The sequence below is a fragment of the Lacerta agilis genome, chromosome 14, assembly GCF_009819535.1.
Source record: "Lacerta agilis isolate rLacAgi1 chromosome 14, rLacAgi1.pri, whole genome shotgun sequence".
In the NCBI taxonomy this organism is placed as follows: Eukaryota; Metazoa; Chordata; class Lepidosauria; order Squamata; family Lacertidae; genus Lacerta; species Lacerta agilis.
The window spans coordinates 49,084,174-49,106,578 of record NC_046325.1 but is presented as its reverse complement, the minus strand read 5'-3'; the positions used below and the strand labels follow the sequence as shown (position 1 = coordinate 49,106,578).

General features: G+C 43.6%; 1 protein-coding gene across 2 annotated transcripts in view; it reads right to left on the bottom strand.

The window, feature by feature from the left end:
* The window catches only part of PTPN3 (protein tyrosine phosphatase non-receptor type 3), a 91,571-nt gene extending 69,973 nt beyond the window's left edge, over positions 1 to 21,598 (bottom strand). For both annotated transcript variants that reach the window (XM_033171278.1, XM_033171279.1), the window contains exon 1: positions 21,577 to 21,598. The gene's annotated coding sequence lies outside the window, so the exon portion shown is untranslated. The remainder of the gene's footprint in view (positions 1 to 21,576) is intronic.
* Positions 21,599 to 22,405: the final 807 nt, after the last annotated feature.

Here is a 22,405-nt window from a genome sequence, read left to right as displayed (position 1 = left end):
ATGAATATTTATGGTCACACTTCTGCTTTCTACGGTATAATTTAAGAGCCCCAGTAACAATTCAGTCTAACAATTTCATTAAGAAAGCTGCTTCCCCTTCCCATACAGGTTGAATTAATTGTATTAGATGTGCACAAGAGCATTCCCTGTGGTCACCAGAGTTTTAAGCCTCAGCTTCTGGCTTTTCTTAGCAACATCACATACACAAAATGAGAAAGGTCAGCCGAAATTTCCAACATAGCAATATACTATTCAGCCACTGTTTCCCTAAAAGGGCCATGCCTTTAACCCCACCTCATGGTTGTATGGATCCTTCCAGCTTCCCATTTGTACAGGGCAACAATCTATAGCAGGGAACCTCCTGCAGGCTCTCTGTGTGATTTTGACTGAGCATAATCTGCTGCAAGTTTGCTAAGGAGCCTATTCTATGAGCACAAGAGTAACCCAACTGACAAAGTGCCATGACCCCACAATGCATCAAAGAACAGAACAAGTTACGCAGCTGTAGAAAGAGAAGGTAAGCGATAATTAATGCATCTGCTAAAACTAAAACAAAGGCATTATAAAAGCATTGTGTGCCAGGAGCTAAATACTGGGAGCGTAACTCTGTGCATCCTAGGGGACAATAATCTTGTAGAAACTTAAATTTCCTGCTCAACTGCAGCAGCAAAGCACAGGAAAAATCCTAGATCAAACCCATTTTTTTAAGAAGAGGTAAAAACTACTGTAATGTATATTTCCACAGTGTAGACCTAGAAAATAAGGTCAGCTAATCAAAAGTTATAGACTTGGGGCTCATCCACACTTCCTTTTGTGACACACTTTCTAGGCAAAGTCCTGATTGCCATTTGCTCCAATTCAGTGGTAAAATGTAAGTTTTCCTGGGGAAAGTGGAAGGTTGGACACAGACCTCTACCTAGAAGCACATACCCTCCAAGTGTCCCAATTTTCCAGGGACAGTCCCGGAATTCTGATTTGATCCCAGAATGTCCCCATTTCCTCTGCCAGTGCTGCTGCCGAGCTCAGGAAGGATGATGAGCCAGGATGATGAGCCTTTCCCTTTCCGTAGCCTCTGCATGGCCGCTGCTGCCAGCCTCCTCCCTTGCGCAGCTTGTGGTGGCTGCTGGAGAGAGGGTGAGGAAGAGGGTCTGCAGCCGCTGGCTCTGAGGGGCTGGCAAAGGGCAGGGCCTCTGTATCGCCTGAGCAATGCCAGTAAGTGGTGTCTCCTGATCTTGAAGTAATTGTGGCTTTAAATCCTTGTATATCTAACTGTATAATGAGAACTTGGCACCAGCTTTGGTATATATGTAACTTGGCACCAGACAGAGGTCTAGCCAGCTGGCCTGATAAGAAAGGAAGTCGACTGGAAAAGAACAGGGTGGCCAGGAAGGGAGCTGTACTTGGCTCAGCCTGAAGGACAGATGACATCATGAACTCTCTCTCAACCTTCCTGTGCGCCCACCACAGAGAAAAAGCCCACACGTGCACCCACTCCCAGACCATAGCAAAGAATGGAATGGAATTATGAGAACACCTGCTGATCTCGCCATTGGCTACAGTCTTAAAAGAGTATTAAATGACTGTGTTTGGTGTGGACCAATGGAATCTCATATTGGAACCATAACAAAGAAGATGGCAGTGCAGTACTCTGGACCTGATTAGGAAACCATCTCGTAGTAGGATTGCTGGCTTGCTGCTTCAGAGATCCCAGCAGCAGTGGGATGGGTCAAGCCTTATCAGGGAGCTGAGTCAGCCAGCTGTTCATTAGAAGCTGAAGGGGTGAACTACTGAGTTTCGTTCCATAAATTCTAACTACTTTGCTTATCTTAACAGTTATTCTGCTGATTACATGTTACTTAGTGTTAAGTCTTCACTTATTGTAGGTATTTGCTTATTGTAGAGCTTTATATTTCATAATAGTGATGAGATCCTATTTTGTAGTATTATTCTGCTTTATTGCTAACATTGGTCAATCAATAAACTACTTTCTTCTCCACCTAACAGTCTGCTAAGTCCCCCATCCGCTGGGATCCAAAAGAACCTTTTGCCTGCTCCGTGCTCTAACCATTAGACAGGATAGCATTGCAGTAGAGCCGCCCTGAAAGGGGGAGCAGGGCAGAGTGGAGTGCAAGGAGTATTGACTTTTTAAAAAAATGCTTTGTGCATTCATGTCTAATCTAGCCCCTTTCTAAAATTTACTTATTGCTTTCTGATTTTCTTTCTGTAAATGTACCAAAGGGGGGGGGCGTGATTAAAGGGTTTTCTCAGGAGTGTGGAGGATGTGTGCATTTGCTGTGTCCCATTGGTGAAGTGGTGATGGCATTCACCCTTCTACTGATAGGAAATGCTGAGGGGGGGCGTGTCAAGGAGGGTCAGTTGGGGAGGGGGAGAAATGTCTATTTTCATCTGAGGAATGTTGGAGGGTATGGAAATGCAGCACAAAAGGAAGTGTGGGTGAGCCCTTGGTTTTCACTAAGTGCACCATATAAAGAAAAGTGCATTCCAAGTTGATAGTTCATTGTTTAGTTCAATTTAAAACTAGTTAAAAGCTACCACAGATTTCAAAACTAGAGTGCACATTCAGGCAGACCCTTGCTTTCCAAGAGGGGCTGCAACTGCCCACATCCGTACATTAATCCTTAATCCCACACTCTCCTCTCTGACAAAATTTACCATTCCCAGGGGACTAAATTTACCTAAACTGCCCTGTAAAATTTCTACTGACTGGAATCTGGTAGATCCCAGCAAGTTGGGTCATAACCGAAGCAGGAGAAATCTGCTATTCTCTCTCTTTTTTCCATTTCAATTTTTATTGGAATTTTATTTACAACATAACACAAACCCCCCACCCCCCAGCACACAAATCCACCCTCATTGAATGTGAACAAAACATACAGTGAACATAATATACAACAATACAAACAACCAAATAAAAGGTCGGCGGTTCGAATCCCTGCCACGGGGTGAGCTCCCGTCGCTCGGTCCCAGCTCCTGCCCACCTAGCAGTTCGAAAGCACATCAAAGTGCAAGTAGATAAATAGGGACCGCTCTGGCGGGAAGGTAAACGGCGTTTCCGTGCGCTGCTCTGGTTCGCCAGAAGCGGCTTCGTCATGCTGGCCACATGACCCGGAAGCTGTCTGCGGACAAACGCTGGCTCCCTTGGCCTATAAAGCGAGATGAGCGCCGCAACCCCAGAGTCGGACACGACTGGACCTGATGGTCAGGGGTCCCTTTACCTTTACCTTTTTTATCCTGTATCTGGCCTCCTTATTTACTTCTTATAAACTGGTTCCTTTATGAATACAGTAATTATTAAGATTTTTCTAATTATAACTTAAATATCCACAAAGCCTCATGCAGACATTAATCGAAACAAGTCCAGGTATATATTTTAGGGCACTATTTTGTGAAGTATTGTCTGCATTTCCCCCATGGTTTTTGAAATTCTTGCCTAGTGTGATCTCTAATTGCCTCTGTTAGTCTAGCTGCTTCAATATACAGTACTCTAACAGTTTATCTTGCCATTCCATTTTTGTTGGCACAGTTTCTTTTTTCCAGTTTTTAGCAGTTAGGATCCTTGCCGCTCCTGTGGCATAGAGGAATATTTTCTGATCTTCTCTTGCTATATCTGTGTCCGTTATCCCTAGTAGAAAAGCTTCTGTATTTTTCATAGTCATTCTCATTGTACCATTAACTACTCGTGAGTAGGGTTGAAGAAAGGGTACAAAAATTATTTACTGCAATAAAGTGTTTCAGCGGAATTGCTCCACAAAGGCTGAACCCCTTCCAAACGCCTGTGGGGGGGGGGCGTTCTTTATAGGTTCCTCACACAAAGCATTACAATTTCCTCCAATCACATTCACAGAAGCAAAACAAGCTGTTGCCGGCTTAAGTTCGTTTAGATACATTTCGTTTTAGTGCGCCTGCGCTTCTAGCATACTTGCATACAGAGATCCGCATACTGCAGATACATTTTGTTGCATGTGTTCTCACAATAAGAGTTTCAGCTTCTCTCTGCCGCATTGGGGGGGGGGGCACGGCTGTTTGCCAAGGATAAAGGCTTTCTCAGCAGTTTCTTAAAGTGATAAGTTCCCTTTTAACAGTCACACTCAGGGGACCACATTATCACATTTTGGGGGCGCTTGGGGTCCCCCACACAATATCCCATTGAGGGTTTTTTAATGAGCCCCCCTAGCTGCTAGCAGCTGGGGGAATCTAGATAAGGAAAATTAAACCACTTTGAAAGAGAAACCACAATGCTATCAAATTCAACATCCGAACCAAGGAAGTTCAGCACATTGGACTACAAAAGATAAAACATCTCCAAAATGTTGAGATTAGTAAAAAAGGAAGCTGAAATTTAAAGTAATGGGGGTCAAATTTCTCCAAAGATACAAAGAATAAGAAGCTCATTAGAACAGGAACAGGATCATAAAGTCCAAGAGGATTCCAGTGTGGTTAACAAGCAGAATTGAGATAGCTCTCAAAGGCAAGAAGACTTCCTTTAGAAAATGGAAGTCTTGTCCAAATGAAGAGAATGAAAAGGAACACACACTTTGGCCAAAAGAAATGCAAGCAGACCATAAAGGATGCAAAAACAAAAACCAACTTTGAGGAGCATGTGTGCTAAACCTTTTAAGTGCAACAATAAAAAATAATTTAAAGGCACTAATAGCAGCAGGAGACCTCCTTGGGAAGCAGTTGGACCTTAGCATGACAAAGCGGCCAAGGGTGTTATGAAGGGTGTAAAGGGGGACTGCAGAGATGCTGTGTGAATTCTTAGCCTTTGACTCTGTGCCTGAACTTATTTTCTCAGGAAGAGAGTCTAAAGAACAGAGGCATTTAACAGACCCTCCCAATGTCCCTGTTTTCCAGGGACAGTCCTAGTTTTACAGAAGCCATCCTGGTTTCTGATTTGACTCCAGAATGCCCTGAGAAAAGTTGGAGGGTCTAGAGCTATGTGACTCCAGAGCCAAGGAGATAAGTAGAGACCTCTCCCCCACTTCTGAGGGGGTTTTGTTTGTTTGTTTGTTTGTTTGTTTGTTTGTTTGTTTGTTTTTGTTTTTTGCTGTCTGTTGTTGTGGCTGGTTAGGAGTGCTAGTATGTACCGGTAGTTGTCTTTCCCAAGATTTCTAAAGCAGGGGTCAGCAAACTTTTTCAGCAGGGGGCCGGTCCACTGTCCCTCAAACCTTGTAGGGGGCCGGACTATATTTTGAAAAAAATTATGAATTCCTATTACCCACAAATAACCCAGAGATGCATTTTAAATAAAAGGACACATTATACTCATTTAAAAACACGCTGATTCCTGGACCATTTAGAAGGCGATTGGGCCGCATCCAGCCCCCGGGCCTTAGTTTGGGGACCCTTGTTCTAGAGGGTTGGACATGGGTTAGAACTGTTTTTGAAAGTTGGAATCACTTTGTGATATAGAATACCCAATGTAATCAGAATATCCCTGTCGCAAAACTGGCTTTTTGACCGAAGGTATGGGATTTATATAGGTATATATCCTATATTTATATAGGATTTATATAGGTATAGGGATGCGGGTGGCGCTGTGGGTTAAACCACAGAGCCTAGGGCTTGCTGATCAGAAGGTCGGCGGTTCAAATCCCCGCGACGGAGTGAGCTCCCGTTGCTCGGTCCCTGCTCCTGCCAACCTAGCAGTTCGAAAGCACGTCAAAGTGCAAGTAGATAAATAGGTAGCGCTCCAGCGGGAAGGAAAATGGTGTTTCCGTGCGCTGCTCTGGTTCGCCAGAAGCGGCTTAGTCATGCTGGCCACATGACCCAGAAGCTGTACGCCGGCTCCCTCAGCCAGTAACGCGAGATGAGTGCCGCAACCCCAGAGTCGGACACGACTGGACCTAATGGTCAGGGGTCCCTTTACCTTTACTTGCTTGGAACATTATTTCCTTTGCCTCCTTAAAATTTAAAAAGATGTCTGGATATGCTCTCAGGCTATTTGAATGCTGACCTGTTGATTTTTTTATGGGATTTATATGGCCAGCAATTAATGGGCAATTGGTGCTGTTCTAATATCATACTAATGCTAGCTAATGATAATTTGAAATGTAGTAAAACAATGCTAGGGATTCAAAAATAAAATGGAAAATATTGGGGGGGGGGTCTGCAAAAGCCCGATGAATGTGTTTCCTGGGTTAAATTCAGTTGCCAAAGGGCCATTGCAGATTTAGATTCATTGTCTGCAGGATTCAGGGATGCCTACTGACAAGTCATTGCTATTTGTAAAGTCTGACTAAAAGCCACCACCAGCAGTTGTGTTTAGCGCACACCACACTGTAGAGCCTGCATAAGCATTTGCTGTGACCTCAGCTCTCCATTTCACATCTTGCTGTAGTTCAGACCACATAAGTTCTTCACGCCAATCAAGCCACAGAGGGTGCAGAATTGGCATTCATACCTTTCTCAACTTTCTCTCTCCTAACCTGTCCTTCCAGCTTGCACTCTTTATAAAGACTTGAGGAATGAGGTTATCACACACACACCCTTTTATTGTCCATTCCGGGTCACCCAACCACTGCCACACTGTCCTTTCTCTTGGCAGATCAAGATGAGCAGGTGACAGCAAAGGTTGCAAAGTTTTTAGCTGGGGCAATTAGAATAAGATCCACTATTTGACTATTGATTTAAAACCCTAAAATGTATTTTATGTAATTGACTTTTTATTTCTATTCTTTGTATATCATATGGTTGTTTTATTGCTATGGCTGATGGCTGACGCAAATAAAGATTCATTCTCTCCTAACAGGAAGCTGCCTCATACAGAGGGACTCCATTGGTCCTTCTAGCTCAGTACTGCCTGCTCTTGACTGGTAGTGGCTCTCTAGGGTTTCAGACAGGGGTCTTTCCAGTCCTGTAAAAACCGGCAGCATAGCTGTGTATAGAGTCTGCACCAGGCATTTGAAGACAGTCACTGCAGAAGTTCAAGCAAGTTATATGCTGCAACTGCCCCTATTTCCTGGTACCTATCTCTAGTAAATAACTGTCCTTCTTTTTACCTTTGGGTGTGCCTTATTAAAATTTAGCTAACAAAGTTTGCAAGAGTTATCTTCAGGGTTCAGCTTCCTGCCCAGGTTCTCTAGAAGATGACTCTGCAAGCATATACATGTCTACTCAGACACCATTTCTAGCTGCCCTCTTCACACATATTGATGACTCTGGCCGTATCCCCAGAGATTGGGGAACAGCCATAATAGTGCCACTTTACAAAAAGGGTAATAGACGGGACCCAGCAAACTACAGGCCGATTAGCCTACTAAGCGTGACCAGCAAGCTTTATGCAAAGCACCTTCTCGCAAAGTTTTCAGACTGGTTAGAGAAGGAAGACATCCTTGCTATCGAACAAGCGGGATTCAGACCCGGCCGGTCCACGTTGGACCACTGTCTCACGTTACAACATCTCATAGACAAATACAAATCAAGGGAGCAGGCCTCTCTGTATGCCGCCTTCGTAGATTTAAAAGCAGCATTCGACACCGTGTCCAGATCCAGACTCTGGAATAGACTGCAGGACACATCAATCGACAAACGGCTCCTATTACTAATCCAGGCACTTCACGCAAATACGGCCCTCAGAGTTAGGTGCAGCCACCAAGGGCACCTAACAGACCCCATCAAAACATACAAGGGCGTCAGACAAGGGTGCCTTTTGGCACCACTACTTTTTAACTTCTACCTTAACAACCTAGTAGCTGCACTAACTGATTTGGATTTCCACCCGCCAAAGCTCGCAAACCGGAACATTCCCGTCCTTCTATATGCCGACGATGCGGTTATCCTATCCAGAACACCAGTCGGTCTCAAAAGGGCATTAAGGAGGCTTGCTATATATTGCGAAAGAGAATGCCTCAAAATCAATTACCAAAAAACTAAGGTAATAGTGTTTGGGGAAAAATCAAAGCCCAGAAGCTGGGAACTACAAGGACATAGATTAGAGCAAGTTTCCAACTACAAATATCTCAGAATGGCAGTACAGGCCACAGGAGCAAATAAAATGCATATAAATTCTGTTGGAAGTTCAGCGGAAAAATCCGCAAACTTTATTCTCAAATTCTACAGAACACAGGGGGGCTTCTTCGTTCCAGCGGCCCTTAAGTTATTTAAGGCCAAAGCGCTGGCTCAGCTCCTCTACGGAACCTTTCTAGGCCCGTCCTCCTCTTTCTCTCCCTTGGAACGTGTACAATCTAAATTTCTCAGAGCCCTCCTGCACGTCCCCAAATGCGTATCCAACGCATGGATCAGACTCGAAACGGGAATGATGAGTGTGGAGGCTTCAATACGCCTAACATCAATTTATAAATGGCTGGCTCTAAATCTGAAACCCCAAGGGATTGCACCACTGATCCTTTGCGATCAGTTTCAGTCCGGGTGGCAGTTAGCGGTCCTGAATTCTCTCCAGAATATGGGCCTTTCCCCCCAAGCCCTCTTAAAGATGGATCCAAGGCAAGCTAAAGTAACAGTCAGACAACGACTCAGTGACATTGAAAGACAACAGGACTGTTCAAGATGCCCTGAATACAGAACTGGAGAAATCGAGAGATACATAGCTGCCCCGGCACCTTACCTCTCCTTTCTCCTGTCAAAAAACTCAAGAAGGGCGTTTACTCTTGCCAGAAGCGCGGCATTGCCCACGCCAGTGCTGGAGGGGCTCTATAAAAAAATCCCATACGCCCAAAGGCTCTGCGTATGCCCACTAGGGGAAATAGGAAGCCCTGAACACTCGTTCTTCAGATGCCCTCTATATGAAGAAGCTCGAAGGGAGATCATGGACCCCATACTGGTGAGGTTTGCAAGCCTCCCAGAAAAGCAGTTATACAACCTGCTCTTGTTAGGTAAAGACCCGATGATTACCAGGGCGGTTGCCAGATTTTGTGTCCAAATTTGCAGATATAGACCTTCTTCTTAGCCCATCTAAGTTTCTCCTCAATGGAATCTCGAGCGAGCCGGGCTCAGCCTTCTGCAGCCACTATTTTAAATCTTTAACATTGTAATGCAATTAATAATTTTCTTTTAAATCTTGTTCAAAGAGTTTTATATATGTAACATCCCCGGAAACTGTTTCGTCAAAGGGATCCGTTGTATTTATTTTTAATTTTACTTTACCTCCTTTTTAAGAGCTGGTCTTTGACCGTAATAAAGAATGATGATGATGATGTCTACTCAGAGCAGAGGTAAGTCCCATTAAGTTCTGTAGATTTCCTCCCAGTTAAGTGTGTATAGTGTTGTGGTCGCAGTCTGAATGGCACTGAGTGTGTTGTGGCATATCAATACATGTGTGTGGACTCTTAGAGCAGCATGGCACAGCCTGCCATTTCACACGTTGTGGCTGGTGAAGTGCTTGCATACTGCCTATTGTTTACTGCATACTGCATACCTATTGTGTTTTTCTACTATATCTTTAGCAACAATTCCAATTGTATTTTGCTTTTAAAACAGTAAAGAAAAGGCTATTGCAATATAAATAAATTAAGCATGCAATAGGTAAAGTAGAGCCTTCTGCAACGTGTCATAGTGGGAAGAGGGCAGTAATCCTTGGTATAAGTGTGCCCCTATTTTCATGTGTCAGACGTGCAGAGTCTTTTGTGCTGCTTTATTTCCCATGTAGTCTGGGGCTCAGTCTGTGGTAGCAAACGATAATCATGTCCATACCTTCCTGCTTGCCTTCTCTAATTAGGAAATTGCCCAAAGTCAATTCTGTAGATAATAATTTGCCAAAATGCCACACCCCCTATCATGCAAACACAAGTTTCATTTTCTGCTGGACTCTTCACTTCCTTGCAAACACAGGGCTCTGTAGCTCAGAATGGAAATTGATAAAACTGCTCACCAAGGGCCTGACTCACCAGAGGTGGTATTAGCTGAAAATGCCTTCATTTAAAAGGAAAACACTGCCAACTCCAGTAATCTGTCAAGTCAGCAGCTTCACAGCTTCAGACGAGAGGTATAAATCATCTTAATTGCAGCTATGGCCCATGTATAGCTCCAGCATTAACTACCCTCTGCATATAGTAATCAAGTGTGTCATTTCAGAACTGAGTGTGTATAAAATTCAGCAAGCTGCACTGGTTTACCCTTACAACCCATTCAGTTTAAATTGCAAGAAAGCAGAGTATTTGAAGAGCATTTGTTGGGATTCTTTCATACCAAAAGGGCTGCTATAGCAAACAGGCACCAACCAGATGCACTGTGCTCTGCCTCCTAAACCAGAGTTCTCTACAGGTAGGTAGCCGTGTTGGTCTGCCATAGTCAAAACAAATTAAAAAATAAAAAATAAAAAAAACCTTCCAGTAGCACCTTAGGGACCAACTAAGTTACAGTACTCCTGCCAAGCTTTCAGAATTCTTTATTAAAATAAATGTTAACCTTCCAAGTAGCTTACTTGGATGGTCAGTGAGTTTCAGGTTCAAGCCCCCAAGTCCCTTTAAGGAGTGGAGAAACCTTTTGTCATTCAGCATGAGAAACTCTTTCCCACTTAATTTGCCAGCATGAGAAACTTAATTTCCCACTTAATTTGCCACTTAATTTCCCACTTAATTTGCCAGCATGAGAAACTCTTTCCCACTTAATTTCCTTAGGAGCTTCCTGTATTTCACCTTTAAGATGGGCTGGGCCTGCCAAAGACTGCAGGAGAACAAGCCTGCTGGGTCCACTTGGGATACATTGCATCATCAGCATTTCATCATTTCCAGTAAGGGTAAAGAGTCTGAAAAAATAGTTAGCCAATTTAAGTGCTACCATCAACCATCATATGTTATGTGCAGAAAAATATTTTCTATTCAACCAGCACTTGATGCCCAGCATTTAGCTGATTCATTTCGAATAGCAAAGTAGCCACGGCTACAAACAGCAAGGAATGAATCCATTTCTGCCTCTGCCTGCACTGATTTATAAGCCTGACTGAAGCAAGAAGGAGGCATTTCCTGCCCATCAAATGCCCCTGGGACTCTGGTGATTTGCAACAGACAGTTTTAGGCAGTCGCCTGAGTTCTACAATCCATAGTCTACATAAATGGATTTTATATGCCTGTCTAAAGATCAGCAGTGTTCATACTCCCCACCCCGCAGACTGGTGAGACTGGAGCAAAAACATGTTCCAGTCTAGGTACACAAGTGTGGCCAAGGGAATATCCACACCATCAGCTTTTCAAGGAATATGGACCCAAACAAATGACAAGTAGTGAGATGTGCATCTTATCCCAGGTCCTAGCTGAATTGGGGTAGCAAACATACTCAACATGTTCTTTATTTATTCTCTTCATTGCTGGTATAATTCATTGCTGATTACCGGTATATACTGTAAAACATATTTCACACAAGTGCTCAAACACTGTGTACAGTAAAAAAAAGTCTGCAAAACAATAAAATATTGTTTTAAGTTTGCTCTATGATTGCTGTGAAGAAGTTCACAGACCAAAGCTCTGCAGAGGCAGTAATGCCTCTGAATATCTGTTGCTGGAAACCGCAGGAAGGAGTATACTCTTGTGCTCAGGTCCTGCTCAGGCTTTCCTTAGAAATCTGGTTGGCTACTGATCCCAAAGGACCAGACAAAACTATTTATGTATGTGACCACAGCTGCACTTAGCCCAGAAATCGAAAGAGGGTACAACTCCGACCAAAGAAGAGTGGCAGACAAAATTGATGAACTATGCCAAGATGGCAAAACTTACAGGAAGAATTACAAACCAGGAAGAGGATGTCTTTAATAAAGAATGGGGAAAGTTTATAATTTATTTGAAAAGCTATTGTAAGCAACTACATACATTGGTAGGATTGACAGAAAACTTGTAGTAAAAAATGTGAACTATGGATTGACAAAGGATTTATAAAAATAGAGTTATGATAGAGATGCAGAGGGGGACATCATTACATTAAGATCCACAATGGTGGGGAGGGAGGTCAGAAGGGATTATACAGTTATGTATTTAATTCATTTGTTTACGTAAATTAGAAAATGCAATAATATTAAAAGAAAGAAAGAAAGATCTGGTTGGCTACCGTGAATAGGATGCTGGCCTAGATAGCTGGTGTGAAGCTGCTAATGTTCAAATCAACTGCAGACTAGAAATTACACATAGCTTGGTTTAGTTGGCATCTGTCTGACTCGGGAGACAATGGAGGAGTGTTCCTTTGTGGGTGAATCTCAACTGTTGGAAGATTGCCTGCTGTGGCTATAGAGACTGATGCAGGAAAGACATGTTTTGTTGCAGCTGGGGCAGAGGAAGGCATCCGGTTGTTGCTGATGCAAATGCACCATGGTGTCTCTTTTCTCTGCACTCCACTCAGTGAGTATTCCTCCTCTGCTCACTGCTCATTACTTGACTGTCTCCAGGCACTAGAGTTGCCTGCAAGGGAATTCCCACACAGCAGAGTTGCCAGCCTTCATGTCACACTTGCAGACATCTTTGTAGCACAGAGTTGGGAAAGTAAGGAAGAGCAAGAGGGAAAAACCCGCTCCTATAAACAAACCTAGAATAAAAGCAATGGGTCTTGACCATGCTTAAGAACATAAGGAGAGACTGCTGAATCTAGTCCAGCATCCTGTTCTCACAGTGGCAAACCAGATGCTTATGGGAAGACCACACACAGGAAATGAGCACAACAGCACCCCCCCCCATGGTATTCATTGACACCCTTCCTCATACAGTAAAAGCAGAACATAGCCATCATGGCTACTAGCCAGTGATATCCTCCATGGGCTTGTCTAATCCCCTTTTGGAGTCACTCAAATTGGTGGTCATCGCCACATCTACTGCTTGATTTTTTTAAAAACAAACAAACCCTCAAAGCCGTTAAAACAGTAAAATCAAGAAAAAACTACTACCTTACTTTAAAACATACACTATTATCCACAAGCACACACCTATCAAACTCACTGATGCAACTAGGGCTTGAAGTGCGGGGCGGGGGGAGAAATGGACTCAAATAAGGGATCCATATTTTTTTACAGGAGGATTTTCAGAATAGAAAGGGTTTGACTGCATTAGAATAATAAAAGGTTTAGGGCGCCCAAGTGAAAGCAACAGCAACATTGACACATGTGGTTTATATGTTGCTGATCCTAGGACAAAGAACTTGCAAAAGAGCACAGAACACACTGGAACAAGTTCTGATATATTACTTTATTTGCCCTCCCCCAATCAATGACTGGAGAGTCCTGGTAAAGTCAATCCTGGTTAGAAGCTCAGGCTGCCTGACAGTCACACCACCAGACACCCACCTCTCCCCTGCATAGAATTTCCCTTTTATGGAGAGCTTCAGGGGAAAACCTTTCTTTCAGATACCATCTACAGTAAGCGTCTCTGTCCCTCTCAATCTTCAAAGTACCCGTAGGCCTTAAGCTTCAAGAGACCTCTCCAAAGTGGCCCATTTCACTTTGAGTAAACACCAATCTGGCTCCAGTCTAATCAAACCCCGCTCCACTTCTATTTATGGGCTTTGGAGAACCCCCAGAGAAGTAAAGAGCACTGCACAGGAACACAGAGTAAAACCCACTGTTAGAACAACACCACAAATGAATCAGCATCCATTCAGATTAGGAAATCACACCCTAAAGGTACACATGAATCCCATTTGCAACCTTCCACACCCTTTTATAACCACCACCACCACTCATGCCCTTCCCTTCCTTTGTTAGTGAAGCCCTTCCTTGAAGGACCAAGCCTTTAAGAATAACCCCAACTAGATTTGGTTAGGAAGAACCAAAGAGGTTAACTGTGCCTGCATTTCTCCATCACTGCCTTTCTCCTGGATGTTCCTAGGTAATAAACTGCTAAGGCCATGGTGTCCTAGCCATCACAAATCATAGTGAACAGCACCCCGTGAGCCCAGTGCACTGGTGCAAGAGTTGGTCTCCTGGTTAATAGCAGACCCCTTGAAGAAGACTCCTTACATACCCACTGTGTCTTGGAAGAAGTAACGTTCACCCTTCACTCTCTAATTCTGTTTCCTCCCTGGCCACTCTAATTCTCCAAGACTTTTGATGTGTTGCCTACAAACAAGGTGCTATTTATATTTTGTCACCTTTTCACTAATCTTCTATGTCTTCCTATCTTCTAATATGCTCCTATCTCTTTATTTGAGTCATTAGTCACCCCCTCGCTTCTCCCTTCGCATATCACACCTATGCTGCTCCATCTTGCTTGCTGTTCCCCATCTCCTCTCCCCTCTAAAGATAATAACCGAATAATAGTTAATCCAATCTGAATGCTGCCCACTCTGTTTTTGTTTTTAAAAAACACAAAACCCTGCATATACGAGTGCTTTGAACTTTGTCTTGTCTTGTTGCTCATTCCCTTTTCTGGAAATACCAGTTTTGTGCACGCTGACTCTAGGTTAAAAATTCCCTCATGCGTTCCGTCAGTGTATGCATATGCACAAGGCTATATGGTAACAGATGTATGCAGTAAATAGTAGCCACCAGCCAACATGGCTGTAGTTTTGTCTGGGAAAGTAAATGAAAAGCTATTGTTTAGTTAAAGGTGAAAGATTGATATGATCTGAAGAGAAACCAGAGTTAGATCAAAAAGTAACTGATTGGCTACAATATCATCAACTTAACAAAACATTTAAAATGGATAAAAAGAATGGTTTCTCAAATCAAATCTCACAGTTTGAAAGAGACCTACTAGAAAATACTGTTAAAGTATTTCCCCAAATGTACAAATTGTTATAAGAATGGGAGAAAGAAGAACAGTAAAATCTGTGATGATACACTGGGCAAGTGATTTAGGATATAACTTACCACGCAAAGGACTGTGAGAATGCAAAAAAAAAAAAGTAAACTATTTACTCGCTGCCTCCTCCCAAATGCAGGGGTGTGGACCCTATGGGCCTAATTTGGCCCAAACCACACACCTGCTTCACAGCTGATGTCATATGTGTGAGGTCCCAACTGTTCCTTTGCAAGCGGAACTCACTGATGCCATCTGCAGAGGGGAAATGTACATTTGCAGGTGTGGTTTGAATCTAAACAGAGCTTTATAGCACAACCATGATGAAAAAAAATGCTTTTAAATAGTTACTATCTGAAGCAAAATACAGATAGTAGAAAATGATTATTTCAACACAGGCTTTTAAACTCATTTGAACCATTTTGAATACGTAGAATCATAGAACTGTAGAGTTGGAAGGGACCCCGAGGGTCATCCAGTCCAACTCGCTGCAATGCAGGGATCTCAACTAAAGCAGGGGCAATAACTCAAGCTCAAGCTCCATCAGCTTCTAGAACCCAGAGCCCCTCAGCCAGCAGACCTGAAATATGGGAGTGTGTTCTGATTTTTCCCTAATTGAGATTACTGGGGCTGAAGATGCTGTACATGCTTAATTCTGCAACCTTCACTGCTACGGACAAGCTCAGGGCGATCCCCCTGCTGCCTCTCTTACTCATGGCAATGATTAGCCCACAGAAAGTTGCTTTGCTTTCAATATTAGTGCATGCAAAGGGATGAGTCACTGCCTAGGAAAGAAGAGTACTAGGCGTCACATCAACCTATAAAGCCTCTTGTCCTCTTTATGTGGCTGTAAAAAAGACAGGAAGGCAGGCTTACTAGAAATAGAACCTATTAATATTGGAAGGACATTCATTTCCCCCCATAGTATTTCTTGCTGGCTTCCTTGCGCTCACACAAGGCTTCAGAAATGGTCCAATTAATGGATTTTATCAACTACTAAACATTTAGGCAACAAATGAAAGGATTTCAGTGTTGCTTAATCAAAGTGGTACTGCAACCTGTATGCAGAATAAGGCAAGCAGTGAAAATGCAATTCAATAGACAATATTTAATAAAGGACTTTTGTTTATGCATAATAGTTCCTGTGCCTCTAGCATCACAGTCAATTTAAAATGACAATAAATTGACCATTCTAAAGTGCCCAAAGGTGGAGCTATGCATGCCGAGACTGCTTCTATCCTCAGTGATCCAAATAAGTGACTCACTCACTCTGAGAGGTGCCAAGATCAATATCTGAAATGACTGAATATGGCTCTACTGAACTTGGCAGGAGTTGATACACACCTGCTTTTCCTGCAAACTGCACAAGCACATAAATGTCATTATCCAAAAATTACGGTATCTGTTGCTGGCTTCCAGTCCGATCTTGGTGTCAAGCATTCACCTGCTGCAGCGCCTATGGGCAGGTGCACGAGTCTTTGTGTTGATAAAATGCCACACACACACACACACAGAGAGAGAGAGAGAGAGAGAGAGAGAGAGAGAGATTGGAACTGGAGGCTGCAGGTTTCTCTGCATACCATCACTCTTCCAGAATAATGAGGTTGTTGCAGGAAGAATTGACAGATCAAAGTTATTAATGAATTCAAGACCTAGATATGTGTTTGTGAGCAAGGCAGGGGCTGGGTGGAATATAAGATCTGCACAAGCTATAACCACAATCATCCTTGACAAGATTTAGTCTCCTGCACGCTATCTCAAGATATGCTTATCTCCTAAGGAAGGCTGTTGTGCAAACAGTGAGCAGGAGGGAGGTGCGAAAAAGAAGACCAGAAGACCCTGTTTTTCAGCCTTGCTATTGTGAAGTGGGAAATTCTTTCTCTTGCCATGTGTATCTCTTCTATCTAGAAATAGAAGTGTGTCTCAGCGGTTGGAGCGTATTGCAGTGCTGTAATAATGAATGTCCTGTTTCACTGACAATTTGGAATCTGGATCTTACTGGCCAGGGCCAGGCATAGGCAACCTTCGGCTCTCCAGATGTTTTTTGGCCTACAACTCCCATGATCCCTAGCTAACAGGACCAGTGGTCAGGGATGGTGGGAATTGTAGTCCAAAACATCTGGAGAGCCGAAGGTTGCCTATGCCTGGGCCAGGCTGAACCCACAGTGTAGGTAAAGGTAAAAGGTAAAGGGCCCCTGGATGGTTAAGTACCTTTTACCCACAGTGCATTGGGCATTGGACCCTAATACCTAGTACTTCGAGTTACAAACGCCTCAGGTTACAAACGCTTCAGGTTACAAACTCTGCTAACCTGGAAGAGTTACCTTGAGTTGAGAACTTTGCCCCAGAATGAGAACGGAAATCGTGTGCCGGCACTGCAGTGGCAGCAAGAGGCCCCATTAGCGAAAGCACGCCTCTAGTTAAGAACAGTTTCAGGTTAAGAACGGACCTCCGGAACAAATTACCGGTAAGTTCGTAACACCACTGTATTTTTCAACAACAGTAGACTGCTGTGATGGGAGAGTAGACTGTGCCCAAGGTGTTGAGGCGTAGGGAGTCAAGTGGTGTTGCAGAACACACAGAGGTGTGTGTGCCAACCCTGCATCTCTTCACTTAGCCAGGTGCCCTCAGGTGCCCTGGTCCAGTGACAGCATTGGAGTGAGTGGCAGGCTTCTCCCAGGCATCTGGTTGGCCATGATGAGAACAGGTTGCCAGACTTGATGGGCTACTTTTAGGCACAGCTCTCAGTTCAGTTCGCTTTTGTACATAGAAGGAGAGGAGGACACTGTCTTCTCGTTCTTTGCCTCAGGCAGCAAAATGTATTAGACTGGGGTCACTGGGCTGACTGTGCCAATTCAGGAGGTGGGCTGAGGAATCCATTCCTAACTATAATTTTTACCTTTATACAATTGTCTGGTCTCTGTGCACACTCACTGTCCCCTCTATCCTCCATCCAGGCAAGCAGAGGAATGGTGAGAATTAAGGACACAGTCCATCCAGGCAAAAACTCTGGGGATGTGCTGGAGGGCCAGGGAGGTATGTGGCCTGAGGAGAGTTGAGGGGCCAGGTGTATGGGCCCCTGGACCTGAGAGTTCTCCAGCCTGGCTTAGGGCATCATCTGGTTCAAGTTCAACCTGATACCTGGTATGTTAGTTTTCTAGTTGCAGGGAAGTTTTGTTTATGTTTTGTGTTTGAATAGAAGAAATTCACAGCTGACAACGCATCATGCATGTAGACCCAGCCTCTTATATAGACTCATGGGGAAAATGGCTGGGTCTTCAAAGTGCCTTGTGGGCTGATTCATGCCCATGATAAAGGCCAAAATCTGATATGACCAGAACATTTCCTCCCAGAAGCCTTTTTACAGTCATCTCATCTGAAGAAAACATTTGATCCCACTAATGCTGAACTACAGAAAAATGACTAATCTGGGAAATTTTTGTACAGAGGTGAAAGTGGAACAATGCTTCCCAGGCTCTTTTGACCTTTGTGTTGGTTGAGATTGTCACCTGGAGAGGCGATGTGTGAATGCTCTTCACTGCAAGGTGTTGTTGTTCAGTCGTTCAGTCGTGTCCGACTCTTCGTCACCCCATGGACCAGAGCACGCCAGGCACGCCTATCCTCCACTGCCTCTCGCAGTTCGGCCAAACTCATGTTAGTAGCTTCGAGAACACTGTCCAACTGCAAGGTGTGCAAACATGCAATGCTAAGGTGCAACTTGCAACCTTGATACATACACATGTGGTGGTTGTGTAAATACACTAGAGAATTCTGGGAAATTATCTATACATAACTTACATTTCCTAAAAGACCTGAGGCCTTCCTACTAGGGATAATAAGTGATGATTTACCAAAGAAGGCTCTCAACCTATATTTATACATGACTTCTGCTGCTAGAGTTGTCTACGAAAAAAATGGAAAGAAAAGGAGTAACCTATGAAAGATATCTGGCAGAATAAATTGATAGAATGTACAGAATTAGCATCTATGACCGCATAAATAAGAAATAAAGATGAGACACAGTTTTTAAAAGAGTGGAAGTGCTTGGGAGAATATTTTAGAGGGTATAATGTTCAATCAAATCTCCAGAAAATATCAAATAAAGACTCCAGACAAAAATGTGTGGAAGATCAGGATACTGTATGCAGCTGTTCAGGGTTTGCATAGAATGCCACGGAGAGGAAGACTTGGAAGTACTTAGGAAATGGATAACTGACAGACAATGTATGGTGTATGTACAGCAGTTGTAAAAATGCATAAATAAATAGGTGCAACTCGCTAAGCATTTCGGGAAATGCACCCCTTAAGGCGGGGCGGGGGAACTGTGGTCTTCCAGATGTTGTTGGACTCCAATGCTCACCATCGCTGACCTCTGGCCATGCTGGCTGAGGCTGATTGGAGTTGAACAACATCTGGAGGAGCATCGCTCCATCCCTGCCTTATGGAGCCTCCACCCTCTGAACTGGTGAGGTATCTGTGCAAGGCTTCATCGTGATGACCAGGACTTCAGGTAGCTTTAAAAAAAGAAGTTTGGACAAATTCATGGAGGGCAAGAAAAAAATCAGCAGCTAGTAGCCATGAGACACCTTGGTAGAGCCTCCATGTCCAGAGGCAGTACATGCTTCTAAATACCAGATGCTGGGGACAAGATGGTGCTTGTGAGCACCAACTGCCTCTGCCTGGCTGCTGTTGGGGACACACCTCTGCTCTGATCCTGACAGGCAAACCTCATGCTCAATGTTTTTAGTCACTGCTGTGTATGCCTGTAATACAACAGCACAGAATTTCATTTCAGTTCCTATTTCATTTATAGGTAGGTAGCCGTGTTGGTCTGCCATAGTCAAAACAAAACAAAACAAAATTCCTTCCAGTAGCACTTTAGAGACCAACTAAGATTGTTCTTGGTATGAACTTTCGTGTGCAGGTATCTGAAGAAGTGTGCATGCACACGAAAGCTCATACCAAGAACAAACTTAGTTGGTCTCTAAGGTGCTACTGGAAGGATTTTGTTTTTGTTTTTGTTTTGCCTATTTCATTTATATACTAATAATTTTCTGCTTTTATTGTCTCTGTCATTGTCAATGCTGAGTAAAGAAGTGGAACAGAAATTGAAACAAAATGAAAGAATATGGCAGTTTCTACTGCATTAACTATTATGCTATTTTAAATTCTAGATCATACACAGCTAAGCATATTTACTGTTCTCATCATATGATCGAAAGTGGAACGTTGCCTCTTCCAGGGATGGGGTTCTCATGCAATCCCACAAGTGGAAGGGCCTTTCCTCTTCTGTGATGAAGAAGAGGCCAGTCAGGGTTTTCTTACACACTTGGGTATGCAATGTGTAACTGAACTTTTAGACAAGCCAGCCTTGCTGGCTGTGGCTGATGAGAAGAAGAAGAGAAGAAGAGTTTGGATTTGATATCCCGCTTTTCACTACCCGAAGGAGTCTCCAAGCGGCTAACATTCTCCTTTTCCTTCCTCCCCCACAACAAACACTCTGTGAGGTGAGTGGGACTGAGAGACTTCAGAGAAGTGTGACTAGCCCAAGGTCACCCAGCAGATGCATGTGGAGGAGCGGAGACACGAACCCGGTTCCCCAGATTACGAGTCTAACACTCTTAACCACTACACCACACTGGCTCTCACCAATGAGAATTGTATGTGGCCACTGAGACCATATTGCACCGGTCCTGAAAGACCTACATTGGCTCCCAATACGTTTCCAAGCACAATTCAAAGCGTTGGTGCTGACCTTGAAAGCCCTAAATGCACTGGCAGAGGAAGAGGAGTGTAGGGGGAACGCACTGCCCCTGGCAGCACGATCCTGGTGGGGTGCTATCGCGGCTGCCCCCCTGCCCACACAGACATGTGCCAGCCCCACCCCTGCCAGCACTCTGCCCCCTGGTGCTGGAGCATGAAGCCCCGCCACTGCCTAAATGGCCTTGGCGCAGTATACCTGAAAGAGCGTCTCCACCCCCATCATTCAGAGCCAAGGACCTTCTGGCGGTTCCCTTACTGCAAGAAGTGAGGTTACAGGGAACCAGGTAGAGTGCCTTCTTGGTAGTGGTGCCCGCCCTGTTGAATGCCCTCCCATCAGATGTCAAGGAAATAAACAACTATCTGACTTTTAGAAGACACCTGAAGGCAGTCCTGTTTAGGGAAGCTTTTAGTATTTGACAGATTATTGTATTTTAATATTTTTCTGTAAGCCGCCCAGAGTGGCTGGGGAAAATGGCCTAAGAACTATTGATGCTCTCTCTGGAAGCTCAGGCCCAATACATAGATTGCAAGGTGTTTTAAGTACACATCTTAAAATGTGCCAAAAAGTGTGTTTACAAACATACGTAAAGTACAAATCAAAGAATTCAGGATGCAGGTCGCAATCAAGTATTTAACTTAGCAGAAAGGTAGGCTGTAAATATTCAAAGTATATAATAAAATAATGTTTGGAAAGGTTTTCTGTAACCTCTCTCTCTCTCTCTCTCTCTCTCTCTCTCTCTCTCTCTCTCACACACACACACACACACACACACAGAGCTCTGAATCTCAGCTGATATTACTGGAAAAAGAACCTACTTCTGTAGCAAACAACCTAGTGTATCAAAAGGCACTTCCAAACATCTTTCCCCTTCATTTCAATGTACCAGAAACTCATTTTCCTTATCTGTCCCCCTCCAACAACTGTTTTTTTTTTTTTTTATAACAACTTTTCCCCATGTTTCACATCAGTGCCTTTCACCTTTTCATTTCAAATGCAACAATCCCATTAGATGCCCAGAAGCTTGTAATTAATGCTGACTTCCCGGGTTCCCACTTCCTGGACTTCCCCATCTTCTGAATGAGGCTGTTGCCCTCCTGACTTTTATGAAGACAAACTTACATTTTTCTTGAGTCGGGGCACATTCTAGCCATAGATCTTGTTCCACCATTGTTCCCCCTGCTGCTCGTTCCTGTGCTCCCTTCCAAGACGGTCAGTTCTGTACATGGAAGAACCCAGAGTCTCACAGACTGCGAATCTGCCTTGTCCTAGTTACAATAGCTACAAGTTCATATTGTTTCCCCTGCAGACAAACCTGTAAAACAGGCCCAGCAACTCTTGCGCTTCATCTGTCAGAAGAGGCTTTAATTGATTCGTGGCCACTTACATCCACCCTTCGCACAGCTTGGAAAGGAGGACGCAGATAATTCCTCCCTCAGCATTGCCATCTTTTAGAGGCTTTTTTTCCTGGTGGGATTTCTGCAGCTTTATCAACTTCACAGCAGGCAGAAATGGAGGAGGCAAAGCTTTCCTCACCACAGCATATCCAGATGTAAATGGTTAGAATAGTGGTTCTCAAACTTTTTTCTCTGGGCCACGCTTTTTTGGGGGGGCGGTTGCTTGCACCACACAGAACTTTTTATTGATAACAAATACATTGGAAAACAAAAGGAAAGAACTCCTAGCAGTGCTTAATTTATAACATAGAATAGAACTACTTTATAATATGATCACGGGACAAACCAGAAAGTATAAAACAATGCAGCTCAGCATCATCAATCAATTCTTCAGTTATTTTGCCTGATTTTTGCTGTTGAGTAATCAGTTCAGCCACTTGGTAAAATATAATCTGCATCTTATCCGAAATTTCTACACATTTTTTGAAATATGTTTGTTGGCATTTCTGCTGTACCAAAAGCCTTTCAAAATACTGAACTTTCTTGTTTGCCAG